The sequence below is a fragment of the Perca fluviatilis genome, chromosome 17 (genome assembly GCF_010015445.1).
Source record: "Perca fluviatilis chromosome 17, GENO_Pfluv_1.0, whole genome shotgun sequence".
NCBI classification, from domain to species: Eukaryota; Metazoa; Chordata; class Actinopteri; order Perciformes; family Percidae; genus Perca; species Perca fluviatilis.
In genome coordinates, this window is record NC_053128.1 from 10,516,642 (window position 1) to 10,531,209 (window position 14,568).

The 14,568-nt window shown below is 40.5% G+C and overlaps 1 protein-coding gene across 4 annotated transcripts in view; it reads left to right on the top strand.

The window, feature by feature from the left end:
• The first annotated feature begins 243 nt into the window (after positions 1-243).
• Positions 244-14,568, top strand: part of LOC120546024 (leucine-rich repeat transmembrane neuronal protein 4-like) — a 231,460-nt gene continuing 217,135 nt past the window's right edge. For all 4 annotated transcript variants that reach the window (XM_039780761.1, XM_039780763.1, XM_039780762.1 and 1 more), the window contains exon 1: positions 244-753. The gene's annotated coding sequence lies outside the window, so the exon portion shown is untranslated. The remainder of the gene's footprint in view (positions 754-14,568) is intronic.

Consider the following 14,568-nt stretch of genomic DNA (forward strand, 5'->3'; position numbering starts at 1 on the left):
TAACGTAGGGAGTGGAAAGGTCGGAGATGGTTTAAAGGATCTTTGGAAAGGCCAAGTGAGGGCGGAAAGCGGAAATTAATCGGGTGTGACATTTGTGTCACCACTGTTATATAATGGAACTTTTTTTTCACAGCAGACATTTTGACTTGTCATAGTAGGAAAAGCACAGCTGAAATTGATAACCTTAACGATGGCTCCATTCCATCAAGTGTGAGTAAACTATTTCAGTGAGTCAGCATATACCAGGAGACAGCAATACCAGTGGAATGCAGCCATCATTAATGGTTTTGAGTACACCTGTGCTTTTCCTACTATGTCAACATGTCTGCCGTGAAAAAGGTCTATACATTCATGACAGACTAAAAGATAACAAAATAACAAATGGAACTGTTGGCTGAGGGAACAAAATGTGTAAAAAGAACATTTATTCTCGAAACATGCCACCAGCGAGGTCGCAGCATATAGACTGTAGCTGCAGGGCCGCAGCTAGCTAGCTGTAGGTAGCGACAGCAATGGTTCAGCTAGCTCCGCTAACGTTAGCGTGGCAGATAATACGGACATCGCAGAGCCACAAACAAGAAGGAAGAGGCCGAAGAATCAGACTTGGACACTGCACTTGTGGCAAAAATGGACGGATAAACAACCAAAAGCCTTGGAAAGTGGATTCCGGAGCCGGAAGCAACTGGAGATGCTCAATACCATTACTTCGCCCAGCCTGTTAACTTGCCAACGTTAGCCTATAGCTACATGAAGGTAAGTCAAAGCTAGCTAGCTATGTAATATCAAAGCCGGTCTACGGATATTAGAAGTTCTTTGGTAATATGTTCTGGGGCTGTGCAGTGCACTTTTCATAGTCTGATGAAGTTAACGTTATTGTAATATGCACTGCGGCTAACTAAAACTTAAAAAAAAAAAAAATGTAGCTAGTAAACTTAAGCTAAATTAAAACTAAAACCTTAAAGGAAAACTCAACACAGATTTAAACTAGCTATATTGTGGTTTATAACTACCATGTTAAAGAAACTAATACAAATTAAAATTAATGTAACATTAAATCCTTTCAGTTTTTCAGCGATAATATTTCACTTCTGAAAAAAGGAGACGGCATGAATTTCCGTTACTCTCATGACATTGAATCAAAGACTTGACATGAGATGGCGCTTTACATCGGACAGTAGAGTAGAGCAAAGACTAAACATCATGGCCATTCCTATATGCAGTTCGCCAACCATTTGTTGTATATAGCTAGCTATATAGCTAGCTAACGTTACATATTTCTGAGACATTATACCTGGCCCAAACAAAAAATAAATGTATATAAACTAAAAACGGCTGTGCATTGCTGTTTTCATATTAAGGCTGCACAATGAATCGCCATTTTATCGAAATCGCAATATGGACTAGTGCAATATCCATATCGCAGGGCAAAATATGTGTCAAACTGAATTAAGTATTGTGGTGTTGCAGAGACATACTGTCCGACAAATCGTATTCCAACAGACTAAATCATCTCAACAATCTCACTATAATCATATTTTTCAATGAAAATTAGATTAATGATACAAAAATGATCATTCCCTCCAATAACGTGAATCATATAGCAATCGCAATATCCGTCAAAATAATTACAATTAGATATTTTCCTCATATCATAGAGTCCTATTTAATATTCTGATGAAGGTATTGTGACACGCACTGTGGCTGTGCAATGCTGTTTTCATGTGGAGCTGTTGTATTATATTATATACTGTGCCTTAACATCGAGCCTATGTGTGTGTTCAGTCTGTATGATTTCTTCTCAAGCTTTTTATGTTAACATTTTGGGCCATTTTTTTAAACCCAGTCCGTCACTGAGTGAGTGTATCTGCAAAAGTTTCACTGTCATTGTACTTCATTTGTTTTCCTAAAATATCCACTTCTGGCAGGCCCGGATTATCCATAAGGGCACTTGGGCCAGTGCCCAGGGGCACCAACCATTCACAACCAGTGGGGGGGCACCACATGACACAAGCTTTAACAATATTTTCTGTAAATTGTTATATTATTCACTTGAAATTGTTGAAAGATCATACATTACTCGTTAATGAACACTAATTTCATGATGATGATGATAATGATGATGATAAATAATAATAATAATAATAATAATAATAATAATAATAATAATTTTTCTTTATAAATAAATCAATATTACATGACCACTATCACTACCCTCTCCAATCTGTCAGAGTTGAATTGGTCCACAGCTACGCGCTTTTGTATCAGATATTTTCCTCAGTGTAAATTTCAGTATAAATTAACAAGGTAAAATTTGATGAATGACAATTTCTGTTCACATACACTTGAGTATTTGCCCAATATGTGCTTCTATCTGACTGTTAGGACTGTACAAACTTCTGTATAGTGGTAATAAATAGTTATATGGAATTGTTAAGTATTTGCAGGTTTAATCCTCGAGTCTGTTCGTGAGGATACTTAAATCCTGAGGATTATAGAGCCTCAGATTTGGCCAACTTTCCTTGGACTTGTGACTTGTCACACGTATGACAGTTTGCCCTCAATCAGATGAGATGGATGCTGCCTGCAGCTGTCCAATTCATTCAGAGCAGCTGCACGACATCACATGTCCGCACAATCTCCACATCACACCTGTTGAACGCCCCCCGTCTTCTGAACCCCTCGAAACGCCTCAGACAGCAGACGAGAACCACGAGTGGAAGAGATTGTCCTTGACATGTATTTTGACTTTGCCTGTCATCCATACTGTTTTTTTTTTTGATTGCTGTAGCAGCTTCGTACGACAGCCACATATTCTTTCCGCACCAAACGCTTCAAAGACAAGAACGCCAGATGTAAACTAAGCGATGGAGCAAATGTTACAGAAAGATTGGATTGTTGTAGTGCTGTCGGTGCGACTCGAGGTGTCATACAGACATTAACATCAAGCTAAATGTCCTGCAGGATTGCGCAAAGGCACAGCTTGTTGTTGTTGTTTGCCTCATTGTTTATAATTGCCAGTCTAGGGATGAAAATGCATTACAACCTAACATTCTATGATTTCCGTGAGACTTTTTTTCATACATAGCCTAAAGCCTGAAATATAGGCTATAATGATTACAAAATAAGTCTGTTTTCACCTCCAAATACAGCCGTCAATAGGCTATTTCACACAATGAATGTTCGCTGTTTCAGGCAAATGGATTATTCCATTAGTCAAATGGATTACAAATGGGTCGGGTGGGGTCGACTGTGTTGGCCAAACAGCAAATTTAGATAAAAAAGTGAATGCAATCAGTCTGCTGTGCTGAAGTTTATTGAGTTTAATTTGTGCCTGCATAGTGTTCATACTGCTTTCTTCTTTTATATCAAATGTTACTGTTAATTTCTGTCTGCCTTTATTCATTGATGACTGCACCGTGTTACCTTTCACTGGTGTTCACATCTGTCTGAGGTGCGGTTTACCGAGGACTGACGCGTGTTGTCGTTTGCATCCACCGATGCGTTCTGTCTTTTCCAGCTGTTCATCCTTCCAGACGTCTGAGTTTGCCCATTGTCTTTTGAGTTCAGCCATCATCTCTTTCACTTGTCGATCGCTTCCATCTGTCAGATTGCACATCACTTGGGGCATTCGTCCATAACTTGTGTCAAACAGAATAGACTGCACATGCCAGTCCACATCACATTACAGTTAAGGACATCAGACAGATGCAAATACTAGTTTATGCTGTAACATGTTGGCTCAGATTACATCATCACTCTTTTGGAACAAATCTAACATTAAAGAGGAAACTCTGAACGGAGATTACAGCAACGACACAGTCAATGTTTTCCATGGTTGTCCTCATCTGCACTATGGCTGGCACCGCTCTGCTGGCTGAAACGGGGACAAAAGCCATTTGGCACCGCTGGCAAATCATTCAAATGGTTTAGTGCTACAGGGTTTAAACCAGGAACCACTAATGAAATTGAGCATAAGACTTCTTCAAGGTTATTTTCAAGAATGTCCTTGTGCAATCAGTCACAATTATAACTAATGGAAAGGAAGCTCTGTCTGTGGGTGCATACATTTCATAAGTTTCCCACGTCTGTGACACTTGCCCAAGCTGTTGTTATAATTGATAGTAAACAAGGAAATGACAAAGGCAAATTACTTTTGGAATCAGAATAAATATGTAATCCTTTGAGTTCGGTGAACTGCCTCACATTCAGAATCAGTAGAGGGTATTGGCAAGTATTTGGCAAGAATCTGGTGATAACAATACGGGTCATGATACATGGGTCACGATTCAGTATATTGCAATATATTTCGATACTGTGCGTAAGGCGATATATTGGGATTTTTTAAAGTATAATTTTAGAAAAACTAATAGGATATTTAAAAGAAGACATGATGTGCATGCAAGTCAAACAAGTTTACTTTAGGTAAACAATTCAGTACACAGAAAATCAAACTGCCAGTTTGGGATTGTGGTTCCCAGGTTCTTAGTGAGCTAATGTTGATATGCTAAATTAGGCCAAAGTTCAGCCATAGCTACATTGTTAGCTTCTAGCAAAAAGTCAGGCACTGCTAGGCAGGGACACTAGTGGTGCGTCTCAGCATAGCCATCTAGCACAGGGCTCCAGACTGCGACCAAATGGTCGCATTTTGCGACCAATATTTGAGTATTTGCGACCAGTAAATTTGTCCCCCTTTTTTACACGTTAAATGTCGAAACGTAGCTAGGTACCTGAGCGCGCAAGCTTATCTGTCCTCTCTGAAAATTGACAGAGCGGTGCTCCGACACAAACGCACACACACTCGCGCACACACACGCGGAGTTGCGATCGGCGCAAACTACGTCAGCTGTTTTGTTGAAGTCACAGTGAGTGATGCCGATAAAGTGGTTTCAAGTATGGTTATAGTTTTTAAAAACTTCCCACAGACAGCGTTTGCTGCTATATGATATTAAAAACAGTCACGGTGCTGTTGACGTTAGGCTACACTTCCTCTGAGACAAGCAGCAGGCACAACAGTGTGCAACTGTGCCCTGGGGACTGACTGACAGGCTGAGGTTGTAAGGCAAGGCAACTTTATTTCTACAGCACCTTTCAGCAACAAGGCAATTCAAAGTGCTTTACATGAAACATTAAAGAGCAATTAAAAACGGTCATGATGAAAATACAACGGGCTAAAAAAGTTACAGTGAGTAAGAAATGAATTATTCAATTTAATAGGTTGTAGGGACGGGTTTGGGAGGAGAGAGGGAGGGGTTTTATTTTTGTTTAATTTCTTTAGAGTGTAACATATTCTAATAAAATAACAATGTTCTAAGTACATAGGATAAATAGGTTTGGAATTATTTTCACAACTGAAATAATTGTTTTGCAATTACAGAGGGAAAGTACCGAAAAAATGTACCGTTGGGTACTGGAACATAATTTCAGGTATCCGTACCAATATTGGTTCAGATGCGAAAGGTACCCAACCCTAAGGGTAGTAGCCTAAACAATGCATGTTTAATTTTAAGGTGAATTCATTGGAATTGTAGATAGAATTGGTATATTTTTTTAATATTTTGTTTACTGTCATGACAGCAATGGCGCCTTCTAAGTTGAATCTTCAAACATGACACTGAATTTGAAACGGCACATTCTAATTTCTGCATCTATTATTAAAGTATTTATTAGTAATACAGTGAAAATTAGTAGAAATGTGAATATTTGGTTAGCATGTTGATTTACGGTGTGTGCCCCTAAAATTTTCTGGTTGCGCCCCTAAAATTTTCAGTAGGGGGCCACTGTGCTCCTACTGATAAAGTTAATCTGGAGCCCTGTAGCAGTAGGGGGTTTAATCAAAATGTAAATGTGAACCATTTGCATGAATACTTTTGCACATAAACTAAAAAAAAAAAAAAAGTTATTTTTTATTTTTTCAAGGTACTTACAGAAGGAAACAGGAACAGCACTGGGCGGACATTATATCACGCATTTTATGCACTGTCTGTTAAAACGTCCATGTGAGTGTGGTTTTATGTTAATCTGACCTCCAGAAACCCGCGCTGCAACTCTGTTCTTTTAAATCTAAGCTAAAGCCATCTTTTTGTGTTGTTTTTTTATTTCTTAATACTGTTTTTTACGACTATCATTTTATTTTGTTTTATTTGTTTATTAATGTTTAAAATTGTTTAATTGTTTCTAACTGCTCTTTAATGTTTTATGTAAAGCACTTTGAATTGCCCTGTTGCGATGTGCTATACAAATAAACTGCCTTGCCTTGCCTAAAAACTCAATATGGAAAAGGGGAGAGCTAAGAAACGCCAATCACACGCGAGTCCAACAGACCTTCGCTTACAAGAACAACTTTCAGATTAACAGGAGAAGAATATTCAGGAATTAGGGCTGCACGATTATGGCCTAAATGACAATCGCGATTATTTTCGATCGATATTGAGATCACGATTAATCATCACAATTATTTGTTGATTTTAACCAAAGCAAATTTTATTGTCACATAGGCTAATTATAGCTTTCACATCCATATTGTGCTACATTCCTGCTAATGTAGAAATATGCGCATCACAATAAAATGGGTCCTCTTATTCTCCAAAATTCAGTGCATCTCCTTTAAAGAATAGTTAAAAAAAATAAAACAAAGAAATGTAGCAAAACTTCAACATTCCGTTTTCCATTGTGTAAATATATTTTAGGAAGCAAAATATAAACTTGCATTGTACCTGCATAATGGATGTGAATAAAACTCAAAATATACAATCAATGAAAAACAAATATTCCATAACAGAATGTAACCAAATGAGAACATTTCAATGCAGAACTATGCAGAAATAGACTACTGGGAGGTGATGCGCTAAAGAGGCTCGCTTCGATGGATGCCTGAGTTGATGTTGTGGGATGATTAGTCTTTGCAACGCATTTCTTGGCCCTCATACGTTCATCGTATTGAACTTTATGGTGTGTGAAGTGGTTAGAGGTTTGTTGTGTTGCTTTGTGGTGCCAACACAACTTTACGGCACTCATTGCATATGACCTCTTCTTGTTTTGTGTCACTTGCCTTGAAGCCAAAATGCTTCCACACAATGGATGACGATCCGATTCTCAGGACAAGTTTCCTCATGTTATTCTGTCCTCTGTGACTGCCTACATCTAGAAACTACGCTGTGTGGTGCAGCTTAGGTTTACGGCGCGCTATATTGGCTTTGCAAAAAAAATTAAAAATAAAACTTGAACGTTCTATGAACGGAATGACGCATTTTAAATATTGCTCGTTCACGCGAATTTGATCATGGGAAGCCAGTTTGATTAAAATTTGATTAATTGTGCAGCCCTGTCAGGAATTCCAAAACAGTTGTGTGAGGGGCAACACTTGGATTTACACTACACAACCTTGGGCCTAAATGAACAAGGAACCAATACATCCACACAGAAGGGGGACCAAGTGTGCGCAGATCCAGGCAAAAATACTGGAGAAAAAGAGAAACTGTTTGGAGCCACAATGTGTCACTTGTGAAGATATTTTAGACAATAGGAGTTTCATTGTGTAATAAACAACAAAAAAAAAAGACACCTGGTTACAGAACACCCACAGCGTGAGTTCAAAGTGAGACCCTTCTTTCAAGGCAGCACGGAGAGGTTTAGACAACAGCGCCTCTGCAGCGGACGAGTAAGTAAGCCTGAGATACCAAGAGTGCTAGATTTACATTAATTGGCCCATTGTGTCATGAGGATGTCGATTGTACACGTCGCTACATTCTAATGCGTTGGCATTTCCAGAGCTAAAGTGTGTGAGACAGCGCAGGAGCAGCAATCATCTCCGCATGAGCTATGACAAACCGTTAACTAGCTATCAGCGTAGACATCCATGGTGGCTTTTTTTTCTCATGTGTCATAAAGATAAAGGTAGTACAGACTCGTTGCCTCAATACGAGTTTCAATGATTTGGCCAAGAAATATAATAAAGGCTTTTTAAACTTTACCCCAGTAAAGTGCCCCAGTGTCCTTAAACCCTTGTACACTTCATGCAGACTGCATTATGACTTAATATACACTATGATACAATACTTGCGTGCAGGGCCTGAAGTTTATTTTTTTTTTTTTTTATCCGCTAGCCAACTTATCGCGTTACAGGCGCCTTTTTGATGACTCGTGGTCCTTTTTAAACACATGTAGAGAGGATTTGAATAGCTATTTTTATTCTCCATTCTTTTCGGTGCTAGTGATTTTCCTTTTGGGGCTGGCTAAAACCTTTTTGGGGGAGGCCCCCCAAAATTGCTCTATGCAGGAAAAACCCTGTGTAATTTAGAAAATAACGTTTTTTCCTACTATGTCTGCTTCCCCTCTTTTTTTCCCTTCTCTCTGGAACACACACACACACACACACACACACACACACACACACACACACACACACACACACACACACACACACACACACACGTGTCTGACACATACACACAATCCCTCTCGCTTCTGTCTTGCTCGTTGCCCTGTCACCCTGGAGAGTTCACTGCTCTTGCTGTGTTAACCTCCAACCCGGGTTGTCCATGCTGCGTACGCTGTGTGTCACTCAGTGAACTGTTTGTTTGCCACTCATCGCTCACTGGCCTTCTCCTGTCCCCACGCGGCTCCCTGCAGGCCACAAACCACTGGAGTGATTTCACATCACATGGCCCTTCTTCACAGGCTACTTCCCCTCGTAGCAGCTGGTAATTTAGTCCAGACAAGGCATCTCTGCTCCTATCAGTGAGATAACATTTTATTCTTCCTTCCCAAACCCCCTCCCTTCTTCTGTCTCTCTCACTTTCTCTACAGCAGCTTCACATGCTCTGCATGGAGTATGACTCACCATACAAGGTGTTATCTGTGATAATACTGCAGCAAAAAAAGCCACATATTACTGTACGCTATCTATTTATACTTCACAAGCAGCTTGTAATTAAAAGTCAACATCAAGCATGGTGTCTTGCATGCTCTGAAATCTGTACAGTTGCACTGACTAAAGAACTAATGACAGAAGACATACTGCACAATACAGAGAGAAAGCCATGAAGACTGAAATCCCTGTTTGGGTTTTATGCCGTTGCCAAAGGAGCACAATTAAGATAGCTGAAAGTTGGCAGCCAACAGGGCAAAAACTGACAATGAACATGTGCTGTCACACTGACGCGCTTCAACAAATAACCTCCATTTTCACTCTGCTACACTCAGTTTCCTCCTGTTCTCTCTCTGTGTCTCCACCTCAGCCCTGCTACTCCCATGGTTTCCTTGCGTCAAATTGCTTTTGAACCACCATCTTATCAAATCCTCTTTCTATAACCGACTCCTTAAAAGTCTTTTCTTTTAAACAAGTGAAAAGATTCACCAGTGCGGTTAGACTATTTAGAAATCTAAAATTTCTAGAAAGTATAAGGCAGCTTGCTGCATTTGTATCATGAAAGACTTGATTTAAAAAACAAACAAAAAAAAACAGTCAATTCTCACTTTGGGGTCTCTCATTGAACAACTTTTTGATGAGATGGGGAAGTTGCGTGGAATCATGGGAGATGTTGGCTTTATTGTTTGTTGTTGTACCACCACTGCAGATGAAAATCAAGAGTATTATTAATGTATATTTTACTACAGCTATGTTCCACTCACATAAGTGGTCATTCGTTGGATATCTCTCTCTCTCTCTCTCTCTCTCTCTCTCTCTCTCTCTCTCTCTCTCTCTCTCTCTCTCTCTCTCTCTCTCTCTCTGTGTGTAAATGCTGACACTTTGTCTGAAAAGAACACTGCGTTCCTGCGATCATTACTCCGAATAAGGCGGATCAGTTTACAGAGCACTTTTGCTGTGATATTAATACTAATGTCAACGATGTGGAGCTTGTAATGCAGTCTTGTAATGAGCATTGCTCCGAGTTGTTGGACAAAGTAGCACCTTTTTAAAGGTTAGGACTATGGCTATCTCCAACACTTCTCCGTGGATGACACGCGCTGGCTGTAGTCTAAGGCCACGTCCACACGTACCAAAATGACCTTTTTTTTCTTCCCCGTCTTCCCTGGCAGCGTTCCAGGAAAATTGGCGTCCAAACGAATCCATTTGTAAATGACTCAACACACTACTTCATATGCCAGGCCTATAGGTGGCGTGGCATGTTTATGTAGGTGGTGGTGGTGTTATGAGACGTCGTCGCGGGGGTAAGAAGGCTAGAGGTCGAGGGGTGTGGCCATGACATCATCGATACGCAAGCATGCGGCTTCGCTGGGACCAGATTTAAAAAAACGTGCGTCTTCAGGCAGTGCGTTTTACAGGATGCAAACGATGCAGAACATGTGCGTTGACACCAAAAAGCGTTTCAGTGTGGATGGCCCCTAAGACGGAAGTGTCGTCCAAGTGCTTACTTTGCGAACTTAATTGCTTCTTCAAAAGAAATCCTAAGATTTCTGGATAACATTGTTTCAACGACGCGCTTTACGTCACCATGTTTCTCCACAGATGACTGTAACAAGTTCCTTTAGGTTCTCTGTTGACAAGGTAATGGCTGTTAGGTCCAGTATTCATCCTGGGACTTGCCCCCAATAAATTTTTAATTTTTTCCAAAAACATGTCTAAGCTCTACATGTCTGTCCCTTGATGTGATTCTCATTTCCAGGGTAGCCCGTAGTGAAGTTGAGTTTAACACTACTGAGGCCCGTTCCAGAAAGCAGGTTTAGTGAAAACTGGGTTTGTTAACCCTGAGATGAGGGAAACTCTGGGTTTTCCGTTTCGGAAAGAGAGGTAACTTAACCTCAGAGTCAGTTACTATGGTAACTGAGCCTGTGAACCTAACCTGGTCGGGAGCAGGTTTTCTTCAAGAAACCTCGAGTTTCTCTCAGTCTGAGAGAAACTAAAAAAAACCTAGAGTTTCTCTCATTCAGGAGACTGAGAGAAACTCCTTTCTTCATTCATTCATTCAGTCTGTATCAGGTGCATTTTAATGCAGTTTATCTGCATGAATAAAAAAACGTATTGGTTTATGTTAGGCAGATTATATAACTTTTTTTTTCTCAAACATGTCATGTCCTTTGTCGACGATCCCGTTGATGAAAAAGCTGTATTAATTCACAGAGTTTACGTCGGGAGATGATATTGAGTCCCGACTATCGATGTATTTTCATTTCCACATAACCGATTTGAGAGGTATTCTTTATCACAGTTCATTAGATACCTTATCAGTTCTCATATCACTAACCTCAACCATCGTGGACAGGCTTTAACATCCCCCTTTTTTAACGAAATGCATGTTCAAACTCACTGTATGTGCGCATGAGTATTTACGCCGACCCGTTTGTTTGTGGCTGTTACCATGGTGAATCGTAGAATCGTGGCTCCATTCATGCTGCCTTTTTATAGTGGTTGTGCACGCGCGTAACCCTGAGTGAACCTACTCCGAGTTGATTGAACCAACTCAAATCAGCTGTTCTGGAACCGAAAACTCTGAGTTTCCCATCTCAGGGTGAATCAACTCAGACATCAGGGTTAGGCTCAGTTTGTTAAACCTCCTTCCTGGTTTACATGATCCGTTGGGGTCGATTAGTCACATTATTCTTCTTGCCCCCTTGATGCATTACCATCTCCTCTGTTTTTAAAAGTTTGACCAATTATATATATATTCTTCCTTTTGTAAGCATAGCAAGCTTGCCTGCTGCACATGCTCTGGTTTTTCCACACTCAGGTCCAGTTGGTGGCGTATGAACCACTGGTTTAAAAAGAAAAAAAAAGAAGACAACCAAATAGATAGGCCCTACTTGTTTTGAAGGGAGGTTGTGTGAGGAAATCTGCCGTTATCCACATTTATATAATTTGTCTGTAAAGGAATACAAAGACCACCAGCTGGAATAGAGTGTGTTGTGTGGATCTGGAAATGCACGTGCGCAGAACGCCGGACCGATGCGGACCCTCAATGAGCTCTGAATGGAACTGCGTGTCCAAGTCTGCAGATGCCTCAGACTCCAAACGCAGAAAGTATGTTTGAGCCTTACACTGCAGGTATGTAGTATGTATGTATGTATGTATGTATGTAGGTATGTAGGTAGGTAGGTAGAGTGAAAGGGGCTTCTGCGCTTTTAACCCGTGCTAGTAGTTGAGGTTTTGGGACATTTCCCCCTACCTGTAGAGCTAACTTTGTGTAATCTTGTTTAGCATTATGATTCCTATTAGCTGAAGCTTCACACTGGAATTCCATGTGTATTTTTGTGTTGGTTAGCCACAGCTGAGAGGCTGAGGCGTCCGGTATACTCGCCGCAGCTGACCTGTCGCGTGCAAATGTGATGTCATGGGAGCGCCGGAACTATTTATACCCGCGCTGGTGGTCGCGACACTAGTTGGTCTTCTCCTGAACAGAGGTGGCGCTAATGAGGAAAGGCTACCGACTTTGCTATTTCTACAGACTAGAAGAAGAAGAAAAAGGTAAACAACGGCAGAACTGGCAGCACCATTGACGTAGAGGTTTTGATTCGATGACTTACTTCGTGGGATCGAGCCTTTCGTCCACCATAAAAGATCTTAACCCAGTAAGTTTACAAGAGAGACTTGCATCCGGTTGCCCTCGAACTCGTCCATGCTTCCGGTTTCCACTTTGTTGTGCGCCGCTGGAAAAAACCTCTGGTCGCGCACTCAAAATCCTGGCGCGCCAGCAAGATCTGTCATTTTGACGTCCCATTGGCAGGTCGGCTGTGGCGACTGTGAAAAGGCCTTAAGACGGGCGTGTGGTGTTAAAAGGTTTCTGCAAATTGAAGGACAAGTGCCACATAAAAATGTATCTTTAAACAGTATATTTACAGGTTTCCAGCAAGTGGCTTCATTTCTAAATGCTTAAAATATTGAAAAGGAAGCTATGAGATTGTGGCAATGTGTTTTCTACCCCCCTGCTGAATACACATCCTGGATTGTTACTAAAAACACCGGACACACCGGTGTTACCCATGCATATGCTGTACAAGCCAAAGCAGCAACAAAAGCAACATTTTGTTGGCAGATCTCTTTGCGTTATGGCTTTTGGTTCCTTTCTGGTTCACATGCAGCACATTACATGACTTTACATATTCCTCCCATCTATTCGTTTCCCTTGTTTTGATTATTTTGTAGTAAATGCATCCCCTTATTCGTGATCATACCCGTTTGTATCCCGTTTTTTGTCCAGTCTGATGTAGAATAGTATCGGTAACAAGAAAGTACTGTGGTTTGATACCCGACCTTATTCTTGCTACACTGTCCGATTTTTCATCTATTTTAAGAAAATAATGCTCTCCCTTATCCCAAGATGTCAACATACTGTGACGTATAAATGCCATTTAAAATTGTCTCGGAAGTTGGATTTCCCTCTGACTCACATTATTACAGTCCAGTGTAGAAGAAACCCCTGTACACTCACGAAGACAAGTTGTATACAAAACAGCAGAAAGCAAACTTTACACAATGCATGACCTTGTTTCTTCAATTAATAAAATAATTCACAGGTTCATTTCACGTCTCCTGTGCCGCCATATGTGACGTGAGCTGTATTTTATCAGCCATGTATATTCGTCTTTGTTATCAGTCTCTGCGTGTATTGAGAAATATTGCTACAAGGAAGGCAATTAAATAGATTCCTCGGGCTTTCATGGCATAGCATTGAGGTCTTTATTATTCAAGGAGGAGCAACTCAATCTATAGTAAAGGCTGTGCATGCTGATCGTATGTAGGTTAGGTCCGTCGCTGTCTGGAGGATAACTAGCCAGTTGATATTACGTGTGTGCGTTCGCGTAATCGTGGTCAAATCCCTGAGGTTGCCTCGAAATTTAGGCTACACTATATACATGCGTTACCTGCAGTCCTAGGCAATTTCATTACGGAATTCCTAACGGAGATCTTCTCACACTCAAAACCCACATTTCTCCATCCCGCTCCCATTGATTTCTATGCTCTATTTTTGACTTATAAATTGACTCCCATACTGCGTCAACTGTATTCTTGCGGGAGTCCTGAAAAAATTGTCACCCTGTATTGCACAGCCCTGATTAATTCATTTAGTAGCTGTATTTGCCATACTTCAGACTTGCATAGGTGTATTCCATCAGTACTCTATGTGCCTGTTGTTGGTGTCTTTGTACAAGTCTGGAAAAATAGCTAACAAGCAAAGACTGTTTAACATTTCCATAAACCTCCACAGGAAAATGTGAGGTGATACACCGAAAGCAAATTGCATACATTGTATGCCGTTTCTGGGCATAACGCAGAATGCATGATCTATGTTGTTAACTGAATCAATAGTAACAGCCCTCATCAATACGTGAAACACAGATTCCTGATAATGAAGGGAAGTACATCACGTGTAGGTTCCAGACTATTGGAAATCAGCATTGATGTAAATGCAGGCCACCAATTTTTTAAATTCAGATAATGACTCCATCAGGAGCCCTCCACAAGTCTGTAATTTATTGTACATAATTGTATTTTTCTAGTAAGACTCAAACACATCCATGCATCCATCCATCACAGCTATAGTCTATCTTTCTATCTTCCCAGTATGCAATACAATTTAAGAGAACAATACAGCGAACACAAACTCCTCATCC